Source organism: Podarcis muralis, chromosome 9 (assembly GCF_964188315.1).
Source record: "Podarcis muralis chromosome 9, rPodMur119.hap1.1, whole genome shotgun sequence".
In the NCBI taxonomy this organism is placed as follows: domain Eukaryota; kingdom Metazoa; phylum Chordata; class Lepidosauria; order Squamata; family Lacertidae; genus Podarcis; species Podarcis muralis.
In genome coordinates, this window is record NC_135663.1 from 81,412,158 (window position 1) to 81,437,027 (window position 24,870).

At 43.9% G+C, this 24,870-nt stretch overlaps 2 protein-coding genes across 8 annotated transcripts in view; one reads left to right on the top strand and one right to left on the bottom strand.

Annotated features, from left to right (window-relative positions):
- Positions 1-17,320, bottom strand: part of PEAK1 (pseudopodium enriched atypical kinase 1) — an 88,305-nt gene extending 70,985 nt beyond the window's left edge. For all 4 annotated transcript variants that reach the window (XM_077934568.1, XM_077934567.1, XM_077934565.1 and 1 more), the window contains exon 1: positions 17,110-17,320. The gene's annotated coding sequence lies outside the window, so the exon portion shown is untranslated. The remainder of the gene's footprint in view (positions 1-17,109) is intronic.
- HMG20A (high mobility group 20A) overlaps positions 17,320-24,870 on the top strand; it is a 53,702-nt gene continuing 46,151 nt past the window's right edge. The window contains exon 1 of one of the 4 annotated variants that reach the window (XM_028743019.2): positions 17,320-17,432. The gene's annotated coding sequence lies outside the window, so the exon portion shown is untranslated. Of the gene's footprint in view, positions 17,433-17,636; positions 17,775-17,928; positions 18,361-24,870 lie in introns of those variants that run through there. The other 3 variants (XM_028743015.2, XM_028743018.2, XM_028743017.2) reach the window with 3 other exon arrangements.

Sequence of the window (24,870 nt, forward strand, 5' to 3'; positions counted from 1 at the left end):
TCTTGTTATAAAAAAAGCGTGCCTAGACAGTCTGTTGTTACACTCATAACCTAGCTCCTAGCTTTCATATCTCAATTTCTAACACTGTTTGTGATCAACTTCTTTCCTAGCAGAAGATAGCTACAATTACCAGTATATAATGTTTAATAGGAGCAGTATCATTTATCTAATCTAATAATAAAATTGTCAGGATTATGGAATCATTATTTGTCTTATTAGAAACAATTATTTCCAAAAAATCATTTGGAGAATGACATCTCCAGCTGCTGGTCAGGTTCCTATTATACTTCCATGAACAGTTGAGGCATTGGATCCCAATTATATAAAACCATGGCATGATTTTCATGCAAATTAGTGAATACAGGATTTTGAAACTCATTTTCAAAGACATTTCCACATTTGCTTTATATTATTATGACATTTTTTTTGAATTTTGTTGGTGCCCCCCCCCCCCGTTCAATTGTGTTTATAGTAGTAAGCAACCAGTAGTTCAATGAAGTGCAGTAACAGGGGATTAAATCTGCCACAGAAATTTCTATATAAGTGCTCAGTCTTTAGAAACAGAATCCAAAATCCAAAATACAAAATGCTTAAAGTAGTAAGAAACAACTCACCAATTTACATTTAGTTTTAGATCTATAGCCCAATAAGTGACTGGAACGATAGACAGACAGGAAGATATTCATGTATTAAGTCCATCTATACAGACACCTGCAACTTTTTGAAAATTCTCTGATCCCTTGCAAACCAGAATCTTAAGACTGGAGATGACTGTGAACATATAAGGGGATTAAGTTAAGCTATTTATACTATTCTGCAATAACAGCATTGAACACGGCTTAAGCAGCCTCTGGGCCAACTGCCAAGTATGTGGAGTAAAAGTTGCCTCAAATGCCAGGGCTTCTGGATGAATTAAAGAAGTAAACTATGTTTACCATAACATATTTACCATAACAGAAGGTGTGCTTGGACATTAAATTTGATATGTTGCTCTAAGAAATGCATTTAGAACGCTTTTAAAGAACGTATTTTCTATTATATCTGTGGAATTATAAAGCACTTCTAAATTAACCCTACAATTCACATTGATGAAATGAAATAAAACATTAACAAATGAAAGCATTGGTTGTCAGCTAGGAGCACAATAAATAATTTTAAAAGCCGATTATGAAAAAGAAAATATTCACAAGAATAAAGTCATATCTGAACTGTCTTGCGCTTCCTGACTTGGAATATTTGAATAATAAATATATTATATGGAATATATAATATATGGAATATTCTAGTAGGCCAAATCTATATTTCTATTAGTCCCATAATTATAATAAAAACATACACTGTTTGCCCTGTACACCTTCCAGCATCTATGAAGCATCTTACATTAGTGATGTACTTCGGCCTCAAGCAGAACACAGAAAGGACTTCTGAAAAATAGCCTATTGCTCCGCCTCAGAGGAATGAGTGTCTACTCACAGACCAGCACTGAATATAGGTAAGAGATTTCCTTCACTTTATCTTCCTGTTTGCACACAAAGTAAGGCTAGCTACAACACCTTTGAGCACGCAAACAATTTTTCACAGTTGTATAAGAAAGCCTGAGTAATTCAGGGACTTGGAAAGTTTGTTACTGGAATCACGTTACCAAGTAAGTGTGCTTAACTATTTTTGCATTCCCAACTATTCTGGATAAATTTTTAAGTAGTGGAAGGGGGGCTCTCAAGTGCAGTGGTAAAATGCTTTGGCGAGGTGCTTGTAAAGCTCTGAAAGGAAAATGCAGCAGAGGGGAGTGGCTCTCTTGCATTTGTCTTGTGTAGAATATTGGTTGAAAAACAGCAACACAAGCTGTTCACTCATACACCCTTCTGGAATCCTGAAGGCAGCTGCATAAGATGTCAATAATTCAAATAACTGAGGAAGGAAGTGCTTATTGTACACTGAGCACAAATTACTTTTTCAACACATACCCACACTTCCAGAAAACAATGGCACACACAATTAGCAACAATATGCATATGAGACAGGACAGAACAGTTGCCTGATCATGAGATGGTCAATAGTGGAAGAACAACAGCATGACTGTGGAATGGTGCAGCGGATATAGATGACCAGAATATTATAATAAAAGGAATTTTGCATGTATTAGTTTCCACAAAAAATAATGTTTTGGTATTCATTCTCCCATATGTGTCCTTGGGAAGCCAAGTACAAAAATTACAGTGAATTGTTTGCCATCAAGACTGTCAGGGAAGAGTTAGAGGTTTTCAGTTTCTCAGAGGGAGAAAGCATTCCCCAAGGGGGGGAGGAGAGCAGTGAATCTAATAGAAGGGAGCAAGAGGAACAAGAGGGAGGGACCGGCTGTTCCCAGGAAAGGCCAGGGTTCAGTTCTAGCTCAGATTCGGAGGAGGGGAGATACAAGCCAGCTCTAGCCAGGAGGGTAGGAAAAAGAGCAGGAAAGCGAAGGGAAAGGCGCCTTCGCCATTTGGAGAGTGGCTGGTCACGGAGAAGCAGAGCTCAGAAGGTATCTGAAAGAAGGGACTCTGAGGAAGAAGAGTTAAGAACTGTTTATAAGAAGGTTTGGTTAATACGCAATAAAAAGTTTTATAAAAGAACAAGAAGCGTTTCTGTGGTGATCTGAAGAGGACAATGACCAGTCCTGACAAAGACTAAGATGGAAAAAAATAATATTGAGGTGCACCTATTAAAAACCATGAAACATTTAAATAATTTAAATTGTGTGGGATTAGCTCTCTAATCTATATGCCACATCTATCCTTACTATCTGCAATGACACAGAAATCATGTTCTGCTCAAGCTTTTATAACCATTTAATCTCACGTCAGAGTGCAGAACTCAAATCACCAAATCCTACAAACCATGAACAAATTAATAGTTTTTCCTTTCAGTGGATCAGATTCTTATATAAGTGTCATTTCCTTAGCTGAAATCTTCAAGACAAATCCTTAATCTTAAATTATACTATATAAAGCTTTGCAGATCACATTCTATTTGGGTGATTTATATTTGCATCCTTTAATGGGGGCTCACCACTGCCTTTGCTATACAATTCAATGGTGAAGTAGTGAGAGACAGACGGATGCCAACAACACACAAATGTTTAGTACACAAAAGAAACCATTTTTGCAAAATGAGGGCTTTGGTTGGTTAGCATCCATCTGTCTTGAGAGACTGTGGAGTGAGTGTCCAGGAGAGAAATCAAAATGCTGCATTAGCAGCACCAAGGTAACCTCTCCAGGGTGCAAACCTGGGCAGTGTGTCTGGAGGTCCTGGGCTGCCCAGACGACAAGACTCCCCTCTCAGCCTCACTGATGGGGTCCAAAAGGAAGCAGAGCAAGATGTTGGGCACCAGCTTGGCTGCAGGAGTTGCAGGAAGGAAGCATACATGGTGCTATCCAACTGCCTTAGGAACTCCACTCTGGATTTGTTCAGGGTTTACTCTTTAGCATTTTCTTCTCCCAAAGGTATTCCATAAGGCAGTAGAGGTTTAAATGAGATAGAAATTACACAGGCATAACCATATTAATCTGTTGCATCAAAAACAGAGTCTAGTGGCACCTGAAATACCAACAAATTTATTATGGCATAAGCTTTTGTGTACCACAGTCCACTTCATTAGAAATGAATGATAGAAGAAAGCGAATGATGCCTCAGCAGAAGTATTCTAAAACAATACACAGTGGAACGGGTCGCTGGTAGAAGCGCTGTTGTGCACAGGCGCATTCGGAGGCAGCCTGCTTCTGCGCATGTGCAGACCGTGGCAGCCGCTTCTGTGTGTATCGTGGTAAACCTGGTGTTTACTTCCAGGTTTGCCGCGGACGCGACTGGAACGAGCCTAAGTAGAACGGGACGTAAGTAGAGGTTCTACCGTATTGCCACTCCTTCAATGGTAGTTTATTAACCTTAATATTAGAAGCATGACTGAAGTTTTATTTACTTAATATTTCTAATGCTCTCAACAAAACAGCTTACAGGCAGTGTCAATAAGATTTAATAATTGATTTCACAGTTCATTGGTCCTGACACTGTGCGCAATCACTGATCTGAACATATAAATAGATACTTAAGGCCTCTTTTATAGGCTGGAGAGACAGAGCACTATGCAATATTGATTGATTTTGAAAAAGAAAAAAGGGAGGGAAGGATGATCAAATGTTTTTAGATAAAGCCTTCAGGTAACATCACCAATGACCCAATGTAAGCTAATTAGGTCAACAATGGGCAAAACAATATCAAGTTAGTCAGTCTATTTATTTCTTTAAAATATTATGCAATCTTTTATCACATCTCATAAACTGTCCAATACTCTCTCATTCCGCACAAATTTAAATTACTGCCATATCTCGCATGCTAAACCCCCCCCCCCAAGGTACCAAATTTGGGTACCTCAGTACAAGAGTTTACATGCCTGTAGACAAGCAGAAGCCAGTATTTCAGGTATTGCAAATGTAGGTTCTTTACTTCCAAGAACACAGCATGCGTACATGCATCAGTGATATCCCAGGCCAGTCAAAGACCAAATTATTCTCTAAAGGCAATAAAGGACTAGCAACATAAAGGGATACTTTCACAGGCAATGCTAAGCCATGACAACACAGTTTTATACTGTTAACATGAAAATAGGAAAACAGCCTTGTATTTACAGTGGCACCTCTGGTTACGAACTTAATTCATTACGGAGGTCCGTTCTTAACCTGAAACCGTTCTTAACCTGAGGTACCAACTTTAGCTAATGAGGTCTCCCGCTGCTGCCACCACGCGATTTCTGTTCTCATCCTGGGGCAAAGTTCTTAACCCAAGGTACTACTTCTGGGTTAGCGGATTCTGTAACCCGAGGTGTTCGTAACCTGAGGTACCACTGTATACACAAACTCAGAGTGGAAACCACTGGAGGGGAGAGTGCTTGAATCCTGCTTGTGGGGTTCCCACTGAGGATGCTTCACTAGATGGGTGATTGGCCTGATCCAGCAGGCTCTTACTATGTTGTGCAGCGTAGAATAATAGAATTGTAGAGTTCTAAGCGACCCTAAGGGTCCTCTAGTCCAGGGGTCAGCAAACTTCTTTAGGAGAGGACCAGTTCACCGCCCCTCAGATCTTGTGGTGGGCCGGACTATCACCAGCTAAACATCACAATATTTTTAAAATAAAACAATTTATTGCAGTCCAAAGACGCATAGAACAATTCCAGAACAAAATACAGTTAATACAGAGAGAGAAACCGAGGTGGTCATTTTGTTTTGTCTCAAGCTTGATGATCTTTGTTTCTTTTGACTTCCGAAAGAAACTTTGCCACGGCCAGTGTAATATCACTAGACCTGTCATCCAAAAGATATTTAATATGGGAGGCTTCAGATTTTCCCAGCAGATTTGCCAGTAGGGCTTTGATCAGTTGAACAATATACTGATATATCACAATGGCTGGAATAAGGATGCGCAAAGCATGGGAAATAAACAAGATGAGCGCAAAGCATGGGAAATAAACAAGATGAGCGCAAAGCATGGGAAATAAACAAGATGAGCGCAAAGCATGGGAAATAAACAAGATGAGCTTGAGCTCTTAGTACAGCAAACTGAATATGACATAATAGTCATCACTGAAACCTGGTGGGATAAGTCCCACGATTGGAATGTAATAATGGAGGGATACAATCTATTTCAGAGAAACAGACCAGACAAGAAAGGAGGAGGAGTGGCGTTATATGTCAGGGATGTGTATACCTGTGAAGAGATCCAAGATTTAGAACCTCCAAGCCAAAGTGAGAGCATTTGGGTCAAAATTAAGGGAGAGAAGAATAACAGAGACCTCATTGTGGGAGTTTACTATAGATCCCCAAGCCAAACGGAGGACATAGATGATGCCTTCCTGGAACAGATGGCCAAGCATGCAAAAGGAAGGGAGATAGTAGTAATGGGGAACTTCAATTACCCGGATATTTGTTGGATGTCAAACTCAGCCAAGAGCATAAGGTCAAACAGATTCCTCACTGGCCTTGCAGACAAGAAAGCCGACTTCATAAAACTTAGGGAAGTGCTGGGTGAGATCCCATGGACAGTAACACTAAAAGGAAAGGGAGTTCATGATGGCTGGGAGTTTGTTAAGAGGGAGATAGTAAAAACACAACTTCAGGCAATACCAATGAGACGGAAACATGGAAGGTGCCTAAAGAAGCCAGGGTGGCTATCTAAAGAACTTTTAACTGAGTTAAGATTAAAAAAAGATGTGTACAAAAAATGGAAAAGGGGGGAAACCACCAAAGAGGAATTCAAACAAATAGCCAGCACATGTAGACACAAAGTCAGAAAAGCTATAGCACGGAATGAACTCAGGCTTGCTAGAGAGGTTAAAAGCAACAAAAAAGGCTTTTATGGGTATGTTCGTAGCAAAAGGAAGAACAAAGAAACCGTGGGGTCACTCAGAGGAGAAGATGGTGAAATGCAAACAGGGGACACAGAAAGGGCTGAACTCCTCAATGCCTTCTTTGCCTCAGTCTTCTCCGATAAAGAAAACAATGCCCGACCTGAAGAATTTGGAGCAAATGATTCAGCAGAGGAAACACAGCCCAGAATAACTAAGGAGATAGTACAAGAATACTTGGCTAGTTTAGATGTATTCAAGTCTCCAGGGCCAGATGAACTGCATCCAAGAGTATTAAAAGAACTGGCAGATGTGATCTCAGAACCACTGGCAGTCATCTTTGAGAATTCCTGAAGAACAGGCGAAGTCCCGGCAGACTGGAGGAGGGCAAATGTTGTCTCTATTTTCAAAAAGGGGAAAAGAGAGGACCCAAATAATTATCGCCCAGTCAGTCTGACATCAATACCAGGGAAGATTCTGGAGCAGATCATTAAGCAAACAGTCTGTGAGCACCTAGAAAGGAATGCTGTGATCACCAATAGTCAGCATGGATTTCTGAAAAATAAGTCATGTCAGACTAACCTGATCTCGTTTTTTGACAGAATTACAAGCCTGGTAGATGAAGGGAACGCAGTGGATGTAGCCTACCTTGATTTCAGCAAGGCATTTGACAAGGTGCCCCATGATATTCTTGTAAAGAAGCTGGTAAAATGTGGACTTGACTATGCTACCACTCAGTGGATTTGTAACTGGCTGACTGACCGAACCCAAAGGGTGCTCATCAATGGTTCCTCTTCATCCTGGAGAAGAGTGACTAGTGGGGTGCCACAGGGTTCTGTCTTGGGCCCGGTCTTATTCAACATCTTTATCAACGACTTGGATGATGGACTCAAGGGCATCCTGATCAAATTTGCAGATGACACCAAACTGGGAGGGGTGGCTAACACCCCAGAGGACAGGATCGCACTTCAAAACGACCTTGACAGATTAGAGAACTGGGCCAAAACAAACAAGATGAACTTTTACAGGGAGAAATGTAAAGTATTGCACTTGGGCAAAAAAAATGAGAGGCACAAATACAAGATGGGTGACACCTGGCTTGAGAGCAGTACATGTGAAAAGGATCTAGGAGTCTTGGTTGACCACAAACTTGACATGAGCCAACAGTGTGACGCGGCAGCTAAAAAAGCCAATGCAATTCTGGGCTGCATCAATAGGAGTATAGCATCTAGATCAAGGGAAGTAATAGTGCCACTGTATTCTGCTCTGGTCAGACCTCACCTGGAGTACTTTGTCCAGTTCTGGGCACTACAGTTCAAGAAGGACACTGACAAACTGGAACGTGTCCAGAGGAGCGCAACCAAAATGGTCAAAGGCCTGGAAACGATGCCTTATGAGGAACGGCTAAGGGAGCTGGGCATGTTTAGCCTGGAGAAGAGGAGGTTAAGGGGTGATATGATAGCCATGTTCAAATATATAAAAGGATGTCATATAGAGGAGGGAGAAAGGTTTTTTTCTGCTGCTCCAGAGAAGCGGACACGGAGCAATGGATCCAAACTACAAGAAAGAAGATTCCACCTAAACATTAGGAAGAACTTCCTGACAGTAAGAGCTGTTCTACAGTGGAATTTGCTGCCAAAGAGTGTGGTGGAGTCTCCTTCTTTGGAGGTCTTTAAGCAGAGGCTTGACAACCATATGTCAGGAGTGCTCTGATGGTGTTTCCTGCTTGGCAGGGGGTTGGACTCAATGGCCCTTGTGGTCTCTTCCAACTCTATGATTCTATGATAAGGATGGAGCTATGTAGAGGCATTGGCTGGCTTCGCAGTTTCTCCCACGTTGTGCTTTTTGCATAGTGCGCACACCCAACCATGATTTGCAATATATTGTCAGGTAAAAAAATATGAAACTAATATCACAAAATGGACTTCAAAGTAGTTTTGGACTATATATCGCCCAGCCCTAATGTAATGTTCTGAAGAATTTGAAAGCTTGCCACTATTTGGAGACATTTTGATCCGTCATAGAAAAATAGAATTGTAGAGTTGGAAGGCTTTACCAAATTTTATCTTGTCCAGCTCCCTTCAATGCAAGTCTAACCAAGGTATTCCCTAACTGCAGTTTTGGACATTGTTTTAAGATAAAGGTAAAGGTAAAGGTACCCCTGCCCGTTACGGCCAGTCTTGACAGACTCTAGGGTTGTGCGCTCATCTCACTCTATAGGCCGAGAGCCAGCGCTGTCCAGAGACACTTCCGGGTCACGTGGCCAGCGTGACAAGCTGCATCTAGCGAGCCAGCGCAGCACACGGAACGCCGTTTACCTTCCCGCTAGTAAGCGGTCCCTATTTATCTACTTGCACCCGAGGGTGCTTTCGAACTGCTAGGTTGGCAGGCGCTGGGACCGAGCGACGGGAGCGCACCCCGCCGCGGGGATTCGAACCGCCGACCTTTCGATCGGCAAGTCCTAGGTGCTGAGGCTTTAACCCACAGCGCCACCCGCCACCCATTTTAAGATACTGACATTGAAAATTTTGATATTAGCTTTCGTTAAAAATAATGCTATTACCCTACCACCATGAAAAAGTTGCATTTAATCACATCACATAGAACTTTATCATGTACACTATTTCTAATTTGAATGCCTAAAAATACAACTGTTATGTAACTTTGAGAAGTGCAGGCTGCTGCTTATCTGTCAATACTTATTTCTAATCATTACAGTAGAACAATAAATCATTCATCCATGACTCAGCCATTCGATTTTATGCTGCCTCTGCTCCCCTACCATCAGCTCCACTGTCTTATTTTTTAATAGTTCCCCCCCCCCTTTGTGCTAGCAATTTAATCTAAATAAAAAGGCAAATTGCAACATACAAGGGACATATTGGTGAAATTATAATACCCCAATTCAACTATCCCATAGTGGGAAGAATATAACTTCATAACATGAATTTTATGTAGTTCTTGCAGTACTCAACATATTTTTGTTGAATGCCTTAGTATGTATCTATGTATCATATACTTTACACGTAGACATGATATCTGTTAAGAATTTAACGCAGAGAAAGATAGCATTGAAATTAGTTTTCTGATTTTCAATGTAACACATTGTTCCCTTATTTTAAAATGAAGCTACATTGCATTTTTCTTTTTTTCATTTATTGTTGTAATATTAAGATCTCAATGCTTCATCATGGCTGGACATTTCTATACTGGCTAAAGTATCTGAGCAAGAGATATGATGGTAGTTATTCAGCAACAGACCTACACTGTTTCAATGTACAACCAGCACATAAAATACAGGATATTCTGACCATAGATCTTTTTCTGTTTATCTGCAGAAACACACTTCACTACAGTGTTTCCCTAGTTAGTCTAATTAGCATCAATTTTCGTCATACCTGTTATTCTGCAATGACATTTGTATCATTTTAATCAACGAAAGCCAGCAAAACCCATCTTATAAAACACAAAGAAAAATGCAGCACTACCATATTGCAAAATTAAGAGGGAATAAATACATAAATCTTGCTGTTTCACAATTACACCATCAACTGCATTTTGCAATATATTATTTGATTCACTGCCATGCAAATACCAACACTAATAAGAAAGACAACTAAGCATCCATGTCTTTGATGAAAACAGCACCAGAGAAATGATCAAATTATGTCTGGTGTTATATAAAACAGAACAAACCCAACCACACTGACATGGATGCAGTACAAACTTACCTTAACTAAAGATCATTTAAGGGTGGAGAGTCTGCATCTAATTGTTTGGCATTTTCACCTTAAACCACTTAAGCTGTTGCAGAACATTTTGCATGGCAACTGTAACCAACAGTATCTAAGGGTAAGAACAGGTACTTTAAATGCTAGAGAACAACATTCCATATGGTGGTGCACCTTAAGTCCCCATAGTAGGAAAAAACACTCAAAGCTTAAAAGATACACAGACGCAGTATTTATAAAATTCTGGCCATCACACCATAAAAACAGGCACAAATAGTATTTATTATTTGTAAAGCTACACATGTAGATGAAGTACAGAAAATGTAATGCTTTATGTTTCCTGCAATCTGTTCTGATGGTTTTGAAGGTAGGATTTTACTTGCATTTTACATTAAAGGCTTGCTGATAGGAAAGCTCACTTCAAGGAGGGAGTCAATCTAGCTACTTTAGGAAGGGAGTTCCAGTGTTTGCGAGCAGCCACCAAAAATGCACTCCCCACATCTAAACCAAGCGTGCCTGTGAAAATGGCAGGACTGAGAGGTGGTTCCCCAAAGATCTCAGAGCCTGGGCGAATTCATAGGGAAGCACAGAGTCCTTCAGATACCCTGGGCCTAAGCTGTATAGGTCATAATCAGCAGTTTGAATTGTGCCTGGAAACAGACCAGTGGAGCTGCTGTAGCAAGAGACCTCTACTCCATAGAATCAGCCCTGGTCAACAGTGGCTGCAGCTCTGTAAGCCAGCTGAAGTCTCTGAACTTTTCACATAGAGTACACTAAGCCGTCCAAATACCAGGTAACTAAGGTATGGGTCACTGTGGCAGGATCAGATGATGTTTCCCATCTCTGTATATAAAGATTCCATTTCCTTACTGTATCTAAGAGTGGCAGATAATACCTCACAAAACACATACAATCATATCCTTTAAAAATATTTTCTTAGCATGTAAGATATTGCTGAATATGTATTAAGCAAAAAGAAAATGACTATTTCTTCCCATTGGTGCCTTCATATTGCATAGAAACTACTGTGTCACTGATACGATGTATGACTTTTTAATGTACACTGTGATTTACCATCTATAAGAATATGTACTAACCTTTTAATTAGCAGCAACTTACTTCATCCTGAATGCCAAACCATTCTTTGTTATGAAAGGTTTTCCACCCACATTTTTGTTAGAATCTGGTTTTAAGGAAGTCTGTCATTTCTTTGCTAATTTCACTGGATTAGGTTACTGTAGTGTTGACCTGCATAATCAGCACTAAGGTAACAGTGTTTTGCACAAATTGACATTGGTGAGCATTTCCCTCCATGTTTGTTATAACTGATACAAAACCTAATAAAGAAACCACAGCTAGCTGTTCCTCTATATTCTACACAACTATGTTTGCCATTTCATTGGTAGTTGTAGTTAAATAATGTAGACCAGGGGTCAGCAAACTTTTTCAGCAGGTGGCCGTCCACTGTCCCTCAGACCTTGTGGGGGGAGGGGGCGGACTATATTTTTTTGGGAAAATGAACAAATTCCTATGCCCCACAAATAACCCAGAGATGCATTTTAAATAAAATGACACATTCTACACATGTAAAAACACACTGATTTCTGGACCATCCGCAGGCCGGATTTAGAAGGTGATTGGGCCAGATCCGTCCCCTGGGCCTTAGTTTGCCTACCCATGATGTAGACAATTCCTTTTCATTTTGCAATCGTGAAAGCTTTTAAGTTATCATTATTACCTCCTCCTATCGCTCTTAGTTTCAGACAACAACACATCAGCCAGCTATAAAGAAAATACAATGGTACCTCGGGTTACAGATGCTTCAGGTTACAGACTCCGCTAAACCCAGAAATAGTACCTCGGGTTAAGAACGTTGCTTCAGGATGAGAATAAAAATTGTGTGGCGGCAGCAGAGCGGCAGGCCCCATTAGCTAAAGTGGTACCTCAGGTTAAGAACAGTATCTGGTTAAGAACGGACCTCCAGAACAAATTAAGTTCTTAACCCAAAGTACCACTGTAAAAAAGAGAGAACCTACATGAGATGTTCACAACAGAGTAAAAACAAAGGATATATGTGAGGTTTAACTTTTACATCATTATTTCAAATTACTTGTATGATACTAAGAGTGGACACTGCAACTATAAAAGCAATGTGTTACAAAAGATGGAGGGGCCTGCAATAAATCCTCTAGATTGGGGTGGATTCAGTATGTTGGGCGACTTTTGACTAGGGATGGCTGATATCTGCTTTCCAACATTGTTAATATATAGCCAGCTAAACCTTATGATATCCTGATAAAGGAGGAAAGAAGGTGGGAAGAAGGCAGTTGTCGGCCATGCAGATGATCAGCATAAGTGTGCGCAGCTTCTGCCGCTTCCAGGCGAGGCTGGGTAGGCAGCGCTGCCCTGGGCAGAGTGCATCAGCCGGGGCACCACATGGCATGGCACCGTGCACAGAAACGTAGAGCCCCAGGGCTCCAATGGCCTCCCTGGAGCCGCCAGCTGCGGCTAGCCCCAAAGATAGCCTCTCACCACGCAAGCGATAGCTACCGGAAGTCACCCTCTGGAGCACTACGCAAGGCATGGGAGGCAGTTTCAATCTGCTCAGCAATTGCACAGGGAGGGAGGGAAGGTGGCAGCCTGCTGGCACTTGTGTGGCCAGGGAGAAAGAAATGAAGGTGCTGGCTGACAGGCAAAGTTAGCCCCACTCTTGTCTCAGGCTCCCCAGGCTGGCATCTGGGCTGAGGAGGGAGCGGGCAAACATCAAGCAGCCTAACTGGGCTCTCCGGATTGAGCTGAGTTACTTTATGGGTGAGCTGAAGTAGTTGATTTTAAAGAGCAGAGATATAGCAGCCATAATGGTAATCTGGTGGAAGAATATTGACAAGCTGGACTGTGTATAGAGGAGGGTGACCAAGATTATCAGGGTATAACTGTCCCAATCCAACAAGACACATTTCAGTACCAGATATACAAGTGAAGCTGTGAGCTCAAGCCAGTGCAAGTTTACTATTGAGCTATGAACTCCCTACTCTGAAATCAACCTAACCAACAAAACTTATTTTCTAGTTGCAGATGTCCTTAAGACTTAAAGGACACTTCAAATATGAGCAGGCTTCAAAACAAAATCTATTATCATGTGACTGATTAATATTATGCACCTAATATTTCAGAAATGTGTTTTATCTGCCATTGAAAGTCAGGTACAACTCATATGAATAAGGATAAAAAGTTTAGTTGGGAAGTCAGTAAATGACTTTATCTTTGGATTTTCATACAATAGGGTAAACCCATCATGAAGTGAGTAGCAGACTACTCATGGAAATAACAACTGGGTAGAGAAATAATTTCTAACGTATTTCTGTGTTTCAGAGAGCAAATGAGGTTTTCCTGAAACAGAATGGATATCATACTTTTGCCAGGAAGTATCCTGATCTGTACAACTTATCAGCTGCTATTTTACCATTAAAAAATCTAGCATTGTTGGGAAAGTAAATCTACCAATGCAAAAAATTCAGCCTCTCACATGCTTCGATCCACATTTCATTTGTAAAGTGGGCACAGGAAAAGCTTCTAGATTAAAAAAAAAATAAAAGTAGCTCCTGGTTTATATAACCAGAATTTTCTTTTAATCTGTGGTTTAAACACACTTTCCCACAACAAAAAAAAATCTTTCCAGTAGCACCTTAAAGACCAACTAAGTTAGTAGATTAGTATCTGAAGAAGTGTGTTCTTCAGGGTTAGTATCTGAAGAAGTGTGCATGCACACAAAAGCTCATACCAAGAACTAACTTAGTTGGTCTTTAAGGTGCTACTGGAAAGAATTTTTTTTTGTTTTGACTATGGCAGACCAACACGGCTACCTATCTGTAACTGGAACACTTTCCCACATATAAGTAAAATCCTGTAAGACCACTCAAAAATCAAATTGCTACAACTGTGAAGAGATAAAAGCATGCTGCAAAAAAAGAGGGATCTACATGAAAGAGTATATCTACTAGAGCGTCTGTCATCTCTAGTTCTTGCTCTCCCCCATTTATTTATTTCCTGCATTTATATTTCACCTTTCTGCTAGATCTGACCGATGTATCTATCATCCAACACCAGCTTGTAGACCACATCATATGAACCAATTCAAAAAAACTGAACTGGCAGTGTATTGCAAAGCACAGCCTTCAAAACTCCAAGGGGTGCTATAATTATGAGCTCTCTGGCAGGCGGCTGGCTGTCTTTTCAGCTCACTTTCCCTTCCTATGGCAGAAGAGCCCCACTCCCAGCCTCAGCGCCTCCCCATAACCATGGTGTCTCTACCCAATGTAGGAATCAAGGCTGGGCTGCCTCCTCTTTCTACTTCCAGAGAGGAGTGGAAGGAGTTCGCCCACCAAATGTGAGGGTTTGTCTGCCTCCAAGAGAAGGAATATACAGTGCACACAGCACATACCTATTAATTTCCTTGACTGCTCCTTCGTCCAATCTCCATACACACACCCTGTGCAATCTTCAATAACTGCTCCTTCGCCCAATCTCCACCCTCCCCACCCGTCCCATGTTTCAGACATCACAATATATCACTAAATTGCAATGTTTAGTTTGTGATATACCTGGTGACATATCGCGATGTTGAAAAACAGGTATCACCCAGCCTGAGTTTCCACCAAGGTACCAAAGACTGTTTACACAGCTTAATATTTCTGTTAATATTCTGTTAATATAACAGAAACCAATGGTATAGTATTCCCAGCCTGATTTAAGGAGCTGATGGCACTAGCTACTTGGCCTTCTTGGCTTCTGCATGCAAGTCTACATAAGACACATTGCTCCTGCTTTCCTTTATTGCAGGCTTCCTCAACCTCGGCCCTCCAGATGTTTTGAGACTACAATTCCCATCATCCCTGACCACTGGTCCTGCTAGCTAGGGATCATGGGAGCTGTAGGCCAAAAACATCTGGAGGGCCGAGTTTGAGGAAGCCTGCTTTATTGCAATACTTTTGTTCTCTTGGCTAGGGAATCTTAAACAGTGGGGACTAGTGCCCATTGGACTGGTAGGGAGGAAGGCCAACAGCACGTGAGGTCAAAGCTAATGACAGTCAGAACCTCCCCTCATTTCAATGAAGGTAAGGCTGAGACTAAGACTAAGGAGAAGGAAGCTTACAGCCAATGCCACTCTCTAAACTGGTTGTAAGAAAGAAGGGAGGGAGGTGAGAACTGGCCAACTGCAGACTGAGGTTGGTTGGGTAGCATCCCATTTGACCCAATGGACCAGCCTCCACGACTTTAAAAGAATCTAACAAAAGCTGGATGGATTCTCAATACCGGAAAACTCTTATCAAGCAAAGAGCTAAACTCTTACTTTGTATAAGTAGTTAACATAGCCTTGAAAAGCCAAGAACAATGATTATGTACATGACCTTGTGGATTTCATACTTTGGAAGGTAGACCTTGGGGGGGGGGGGGAGAGGAGGGGTAAGGAAACCTGAGGATAAGCCAGAAGACTCTTTCAATATATATTGTTCATTAAGCACATTCACAGTTCTAATAATTCATAAGACTGAGGAATAAAAAAGTATTTATTTAATGTTTCCCCCCCATGTTCAAAGTGATTTGCATTTCCCTCATTGTTACAATGGGCTACTACTACCACTATGCCTATATTAAAAATGGGGAGCCTGAGGCAGAGAGTGACTTGCCACACAGTGGATTCATGTCTGAGGAAAGATTTGACATAACCGCACAGCAACAGCTTTAGCAAGTGTGACAGAAGGCACTTAATCAACTTGGGATAAAAGAAGAAACTTCACATTTCTGTAAAACTGTCCATATGCTGTCAGGCTGAAGTAAAGTTCCAAATTTTTAGAAGCAAACACATAATTTTTAAGCACCAGTCATGCAGATAGGAGAATGAAAGATCTTTTAAACATCTGTACAATCAACTGCCCCATATTTTTCCATTTCTAATTCTGATAGATGACCTCCATATAACAGCAGCCTGTGTGTTAAAGTGCTCAAAAAGCCATTCAGAAACACAATTATGTTGAATGCTAACCATTTACATACTGTAATCAAGTTCTTAGCCCTGTCCTCCACAAGCTGTCCAAGTGCAAAAGAAATGAGCGTGGGGAAGGAAGAAAAACATACAAAAGCCTAAAATAATCAATATATTTTGGAACATATTCATATTTTGTGAGCCATGGGCCAGAAATACAATGACTAGGGGGATGTGGTTCTGAAACAATGTGTCAGTTTCCTATGTGGAATTTCCTTTATGGGAATGAAGGGATACAACTTCAAGGGCTAAAAACCTCTTGACTTGAAGAGCCGAACAAAACAAAACACAAGGCAAATCCAGTCAAGAGCAAAGATCCAAGGGGAGGTTTCCAGGGAGCCCTTTGCTGATTCTGTCCAGGGCCCTGATCCGCTTACAGAGCTGCAGATCTTCCTGCCCCTTAAATTTCACGGCATCAGCCCACGAAGGCGGCGGCGGCGGCGGCAGCAGCCGGACCGAAGCAGCCAGGCCACGGATCCCAGAGCTGCGGCACGGGGGGGGGGGGCATGAAGGAGGCGCCCTGTCGCCCTCCTGCCCAGGACGAGAGAGGCAAGAGGCTCGCGGAACCCCGGCGCCCGTCTTCCAGCCCCTTCTGCCCTCCCGCCGCCCGGATGCCTCCCCTCACGGGCTGCGCTTTCAGGGCGGGCAAGGCGCCCGAGCCCCGCCGAGCAGACCGCCCAGGAAAAGTTTCCCTTCTCGAGGCAAAGGGGGGCGAGACGGGCCGGCCCGAAACTTCTCGCGGAGAAACTTCTCCGCTGCTTCGGGGGCGTCCAAGGGGCCTCCCCCCCCCTCCCGCCAGGAAACGGAGGCGACCCCGCCCCGCGGAGAGGGAGGGCGGGCGGAGGGGGCGCCAAGCGGCCTCCGGCGCCCCCCACCCGGCCCCCTCCCGCCCCGGTTCGCGTCCCGCCTGAGGCGGAGAACTCTCGGGCACGCGCCGCCGGATAGAAACAACGGAGGAAAGTTACCTGGGCGGCGGTCGGTGGGTGGGCCGGGCTGCCTCCCTTCTCCCCTCCGGCGCCCCGCTCGCCTCACGCGCCGCCCGCGACTCCTCGCCTCGCAACTCAAACTGCCGGCCTCCCTCGCTCGCGCGTCCCCGCGGCAGCAACCGCCTCCCCGCGCGCGCGCACGGGCGGAGGGGGAAAGGGGCGTGGCTCCCCGCCTAGTTTTCTCCGTCCCGTTAGCAACGCCGACGCTCCGCTTGCCCTGGAAGGTGACAAAAAGAGGATCCCGCTCGCCCAACGGCGAGACTACGACCCCCAGCATGCATTGCTGCTAACCCGCCCTGTGGGTAGGCTTTTTTCGGCGTTGGTGTGCGAACTCGCGTATGTGTAATTCTTCCGCTCTCAAAAAATAGTTCCGCTACTCCCTTTATTACAAGAAAGCAGCTAAGGCTTTTTCGGAGGTTTGTTTCTCGAAGGAGGTTATAAAGGGGTGGGGAGAGCTTCTCCGTTGTCACAGGACAATGAATGGGGGGGGGGGAGAGCGCCCTCGCGGAAGGATACGCGGAAGGGGCGGGGCTACGCGTCCTGCGTGTGAGGAGAGGGCGGAGAGAAGGATGGCGGAGGCCGAGTGGGGGTGACGGGGCAGCAGTCTCTCAAGGGGAGCCCCCCCGCCCGCCACTCAGCGACAGGTCAGTGGGGGGGGGGCGAGGGCTGTCGGGTTGCAGTAGCAGCAGGCGGCGCGGGAGGGGTGAGGCCGCGAGGGGCCCCCTGTCCGGGGCGAGCGGGCCTCGGGGGCGCCTCCCGCCTGGCTCCCCTCGAGAGGGTCTTCCTCCGCCCCGTGACCCCCTCCCTCCGCTTCCGCCCCCTGCCGCCTTCCGGCCCTCTCCAAGGGGGCGCCAGCGCGGGGTCCCGGCGGCGCTCGCTCCCGCGGGCTGCGATGCCTTGGCGCGGGGGCCTCGGGCGGAGAGGCTCTGTCGGGGGGCCCCTGGGGGAGCAGGAGGCCGAGCAAGGGGCGCCTTGGGTCTGGCGCCTCATGGTCCTCGGCTTGTTCCAATGAGAACCCATCCATCTTGTCTTAATGGCTCTGTGAAATGCGCCTCGGGGTCCTTGTGCAGCTTCCCCCTCGCCTCAGCTCCGTCCCGCCTTCCCCCCGTTTATCCGCCCCGCCAACAACCCTGTGAGGTTGGTTAGGCAGAGGGAGGGGGGCTATGCTGCCTCCAGAGGCAATTGGGACTCCTGAGCGTATCCAGTTGCTGCTGAAAGCAGCATGACACGGTAAGGTGCCAAACTGAAAGGGGGAAATTGGGAGTGTGTTCTTGGCTCTTGCTTTGAATCCACAGCTTGAATTTTGCTACAGTTTTACCTGTTCTGCATATGACAGTGGGTGATGGACAGGTGGGTGTGACTTCAACCAAACAAACAGAATGGGGAGGCATGGTGGAAGAGGTTTCCTGTTGCTGATTTATTGTAAAATAATACATTTTCAGTGGCACTATCTATGTAAGGTTTGTGGTTTCAAAGCTAGAAATATCAAAAGGCCCTTCCCTTTTTAATAATTCATTTTACTTTGTTGTTGGTGTTGTTACTCACAAGACTTCAGCCTTCCTAAATTTAGTTTTTCTCTGGTTGTGTGCAAATAATAGCTTTTCAGAGACCGAACTGCATTGTGGAAAGCCCTTACCCATAATGCACATCATGGATGGTTTGGTCTGCCTGCAGAATAGATGCCACAAGTGCCACAGAAAGCAGGAGTTTGTGGAACGGATGAACCAGTGGGGGAAGGCCTCATGGTCCTGGCTTTGCTGTAGCCAAGCCTCCATTCCTTCTAGCATTGTCCTGTGCTTTGCTGCTGCCTGCTTTGTGGCTCAGAAGATTAGAGACAATATAAACTATATACAGTTGTACCTTGGTTCTCGAATGTAATCCATTCTGGAAGTCCATTCAACTTCTGAAACCAAGGCACGGTTTCCGATTGGCTGCAGAAGCTTCCTGCACTAAAGCAGAAGCCGTGTTGGATATTCGGCTTCTGAAAAAAGGTTAGAAAACTTACGGTACGTCCGGGTTTTCAGCGTTTGGGAGCCAAAACGTATGAGTACCAAGGTGTTCGAGAACCAAGGTACAAGTGTATTATGGAAAGTTTTCCCCTTGTTTGTTGTGCAATTGGGCAACTCTTAAGATATCGTACCAAAATTCTGCATGATAACTTCTGAGCACAAGAAGCAGGTTTTTTTTTGTTTTTTGTTTTGATACAGTTGGACACCATTTTGAATTAAGATGGTGGACTGAGCCAGTCAAAAGAATTCCTGAGCAATGCTGGGTACGAGACTTTTAGTTTAAAGCAAACTATGGTTTATGAATATATGAATAGCAAGCTGGTGCATACTACTCAGTAGTGTTGGATTTGCCTCTCCTGGGCTTTGCGATATGCGTGGACCAGCTCTTGTAGTTTGTTTCTCTCCAAACAAACTGCAAGCACTGGTTTGCATGTGACGCAAAGCTGCCGGTTTGTTTCCCCTCTGATGTGGTAAAGGGAGGAGGGAATTGAACACTATTGAGCAGAATGTATCATAGCATATTAAACCATTGTTTATTTTAAACTGCATTTTAACATTTGAGTGCAAACCAGGTCAGTGTGTAGCAATGTGCTCTGATGTAGCACCGACTTATATTATGGACTTGAAGTGTAATATGCTGATCAGAAGGTCTGCCTTTTTAAAGTTCTCAAAGTTCTTAACCTAGCTCATGGTTGTCATCTGAACTAGCCAGATGTTTAACTAATGATCAATCACAGTCAATCAATCATTTGAAAAATGCTTATTTTAAAAAAAATAAATTTCATTTTTCAATTTAACAGTAATCATAATAAATTACATACATACTTATTTTGACTTCCCTTCTCCCCTTCCTTGGTTTCTTATAAAAACATTTTAAAAACTGTATATCCCCCTTAACTTCTTTTGTTTATTACTCTCTATATTTCTTCCAAAGTCACCTTTAAACTGCTTGATTTTAAATTAATCCTGCTAATATATTTAGTTGTTTACAATATTTTTTATGATCCATGTATCCATTCTTCGTTAAACAATATTTCATCTTGACTTCTTATGAAAAATAAGACTTTAGATCCACCTTGCCCCAAAATGGCAACTAGACATCTGCTTTGGTGACTGTAACCTTGGGTTAAGGTGCCATTTGGCACCTAGCTTATATATATGAGTTTCTAACACTGGGCAACAGCCCTCTTTCTTACTCTCCAGCAACTGCTATTCAGAGCCAATATTTATATATTTATTTATTATTAAATTACTACATTTCTATACCACCCTTCATCCAAGGATCAGTTTACAATATAAAAACATAAAAATACATAACATAGCTGCATACCCCCCCCTCCCATACACAGTATAAAAGGCCATAGATTGTTTAATTAACCAAAGGCAGAGAAGAGTGTTGTTTTTGCTTGACACCTAAAGATATGTAACAAATTCCCAGGCAAGCCTCCTTGGTGAGAGCATTCCACAAATGGGGAGCCACCACAGAAAATATCTGTTCTCATGTTGCCACCCTCCAGACCTCTTGTGGAGAAGGCACACACAGAAAGGCCACAGATGATGATTGCAGGGTCTTGATTGGTTCATATGGAAAGAGACAGTCTTTGAGGTGTTGTAGGCTGGAGCTAATTAGAGCTTTATAGGTCAAAACTGACACTTTGATCAGGACCCAAACACTAAATGGCAGCCAGTGCAACTGGGCCAGGATTGGTTTTGATGGTCCAGGGAACCATCCACTAACAGTGTCTCAGCATGGATTGAGCTTCAGTTTGTTGGCTCTCACCCAGTCCATTACCAAGGCAAGACAATGGTCCAGCCAGTGTTAGAAACAGATATGAAAGCTAGGAGCTAAACAGCACCTTAAAATTAGGTTATGGGTACAACAACAGAATGTCTAGGCACACTTTTTTATAATAAGAATACAAAGCTGAAAATGAATGAACTGCAGCTAAAATATTATGTTCATTTTTCACATGGTCTAGTCCTTTCTTTGCCCACCCCCCTAATATTCTTAAGAGGGTCTCTTCTTCAGTCTTCAGAGAATAGCTGGAAATAGGGAGGCAGAAAAAGGTTCTTCTTTTCTTCCACTCTGCAGTTTTAATCTGAAATCTTTGGCGTAGTACTACGCCCAGAGCTCAGAAACTGCTTGCGCTAACGAAATTCCCTGTCACAAAATGTGCCTAGAACAAGGGGAATTTCAAACCCTGGGTCCAGCACATCCACTGCCTCAACTCCATATGTGAAGAAGTAGAGCTGTGTGTCATCAGCATATAGCTGACAACATACCCCATAACTGCAGAAGACCTCACTCAGCATGTAGATGTTAAACAGCCTAGGGCATACCGTATTTTTCGCCCTATAGGGCGCACCGGCCCATAGGACGCACCTAGTTTTCGGGGGGGGGGGGGAAATCAAGGAAAAAATATGACACCCCCCCCCCCCGCAGCTCTGGGAGCAGCGGGCAGGCTGCACGCAGCCTGTGCACTACTCCAAGACCTTCTTCCCGCTTTTGCGGGAGGTGGCGGAATTCCCCCACCTCCCGCAAAAGCCCACAGGAGCCGCACGCGACTCATGCGGGCTTTTCGACCAGGAGGGAGAAGGGACTGAAACGGCCAGTCAGTCCCTTCTCCCTCGGGGAAAAGCCCCCAAGAGCGGTGCATTCTTTAAAGGCTGCGCGGCTCCTACGGGCTTTTCTACGAGGTGGGGGAATTCCCCCACCTCGTAGAAAAGCCAGCAGAAGCCACGCAGCCCCTTTAAAGAGCGCACGGCTTTTGCCTGCTTTTGCAGGAAGTGGGGGAATTCCCCCATCTCCCGCAAAAGCCCACAGGAGGGAGAAGGGACGGACTCGGCCAGTCCGTCCCTTCTCCCTCCTTGGGGAAAAGCCCCCAAGAGCCGTGCGCTCTTTAAAGGCTGCGCGGCTCCTGCGGGCTTTTCTACGAGGTGGGGGAATTCCCCCACCTCCCGCAGAAGCCCGCAGAAGCCGTGCGCTCTTTAAAGGGCCTGCGCGCCTTCTGCTGACTTTTCTAGGAGGTGGGGGAATTCCCCCACCTCCCGCAGAAGCCCATAGAAGCTGTGCGCTCTTTAAAGGGGCTGCGCGGCTTCTGCTGGCTTTTCGACCCAGCTTGTGGGGCTGGCGATGGGGGGAAGCGCTGCTTTCCCCCACCGCCAGCCTCAAAGCCGGATTGGAGAGTAGCGGGAAGGCGTCGCATGCCTTCCCGCTGCCCCCCGATCCTCTGGGGCTGGCGATGGGGGGAAGCGCTGCTTTCCCCCACCACCAGCCTCAAAGTGCAGACTCTTCTGGCTTCAGTGAAAGCAACGCGAAGCCTCCGGAGTGTAGGCTTCCTAGGCTTCTCGTTGCTATCGCTGAAGCCAAGGAGCCTGCATTCGCCTCATAGACGCACACACATTTCCCCTTCATTTTTGGAGGGGAAAAAGTGTGTCCTATAGGGCGAAAAATACGGTAAATGGCAACGTTGGCTCCTCGGGGCCAAAGAGCAACCTCCAAGCACCAGCCGTTGGAAACCATTGACATAGGACCGCAACCATCCCAAAGTGCCACCCATCCCTGACTCGGACAGCCACTCCTGACATGGTTGATGATATTGAAAGCTGCTAAAAGGTTGCAGAGAATTAACAGGGACCCATTTCCCCTGTCTCTCTCCCAACAGATTGCTCCTACAGGGCAATCAAAGCAGCTTCTGTGCCAGAAGCAGGCCCAAACCTGTATTGAAATAGATCTAGAGAAACAGTTTTCTCCAAGAGCACCTGGATCTGGTCTGCAAATTTGTCTAATCTTTTTAAAAACTCTGAATTAAGGACCATATTGTGATAGTTTTGGTTTGGTATGAAAAAAAAGGAACCATAGGATAGGCTCTTTGAATGGACCATTGTAAAATGTTCATTTCTTTTCGCTTAAACTGGTATATTCTGAGCCAGTAAATACTGTGTCACATTGTACATTAAGAAATCCTGTTATACTGAAATGGATAATAGCTGGCCTATCAAGATCATCGTTTTTGACACAGATTGGCAGCCCTTTTCCAGGGTTTTAGGTGAGTCTTTCAGTAGTACCTGGGGTTGATGGGGACTGAACTTGGGGACTGAACTTGTGACCTTCTGCAGTGTTTCCCCTATTTATGTTGTGTTACACTCCTAAACCTGGAACAGTAGAACTGTACAGAGCTGTTCAAAATCTGAGAGTTCAGAGCTGGGGTCAGAAAAAGGAGGAAAAAGACCTGTGTTTTAGTATGATGAGCTTTCATCAAGTGTAGCTAAATGCTGCCAGAGCAAAGTTGGATGCTGATGATTATTTTTGTACAAGTACTGGAATTTTATTTTTGCAGATTTCTTCAGTTTAGACAGCTTAATTCCCTTGGTTTACTTTCAAATCCTTAGGTCCCCAATGGTATGTCAGTTTTTTGTCTCACAAAGCTGTTTATCCATGATTTGCTTTTTTTAGCTGGATATCAGTAAATGCAGCTGGACAATTTTTTTTCTACATTACTAGGCTGGCAGATTTGAGTTTCCTTGTTGAACAATATTGCAGTGAAAAGTGGTGTAGATGGCAACAGCATCAACAAGAAGCAACCCCTTCCCATTCCTTCTCACTGCAATAAAACGAGGTTTAACAGTTTGGACTAATTCCTTTAAAGGCTGGAGTGGTGTTCTTAAAATGCATGAATGTTTGTGAGAAAACTTCAGGTCAATCTAACATAAAGTGAGGATTAATGTAGGCTTGTGAGAATTCTCCTATGAACATGTTTTAACAGACTGAAAAGAATTCACTTTTGAATCACGCCTTAGTACCATGTTCTGAGAATGAAAGGATGATGATATGTTAAGTGATCTTGGGAATTTTCAAGGGTCAATTGAATATTCTAATCTGAACTAGAATAGTGAGCACAGAAGCAAAGGGTGAATTAAATATGTGATCTTGTAAATAACCCTTTGAAAAGTTCTTGGCTGAGCTAGCCTCTTGGGTCTCCTAACTGGGCCTTGTAGTATAAAGAATGGAATTTAAAGTGTCATCCACTGTGATTCTAATATTTTCTTCTGAGCAACTGCCACTGTTCCATCTTCCTCACCCTTTTGCCCCATAATTTGCTTCAGCTCACTTCCAGGTATTGCCACATGTCTTGCAGTCACCCGCATGATGTTTGGGAGGGTGCTACTATCTCTAGGTCTTCCCAGAGAGCCATAACTGGCAAAGGCTAACTTCAAGAGTTCTGCTTCCTGCCCACTTCACTCCCTTGAGCATGCATCTAGTGCTCCATCTAGTAGAATCTTAGAAGTTTGAATGCTTAGCAGTGTAAATGTGTGTAGATGTGTGCTGTTCAAAGTGTATATATTCAAGTAAACATAACACAGAACATATTATAAACACTGATCCCAATCCAATGTTTTCTCAGCTATGCTACTGTGGAATATTTCCTCCTCCCCCTGCTGAAGTGAAAAACAAACAAACTTAGAAGGAACCAGCTCCTCAGCTATCTCTTTGAAATACATTAACAACTTGGGGGGTAGTTTGATCTGTGCATGCATTTTCCCCAGGCACAGATTGAAAGTACTTGCATTGCATGTGATGTGTGATTGCAATTCCATGAGCATACATTGCTGGCCTGTGCATAATGCATGGTGCATTCTCCGTACTCCCCTCCCCAGCTGAAGCTAAGGCATGCGTAAGGACAATTTGTGCTTATTGTAGCCAAGTCACATGAGTGATTTGCTACAAACA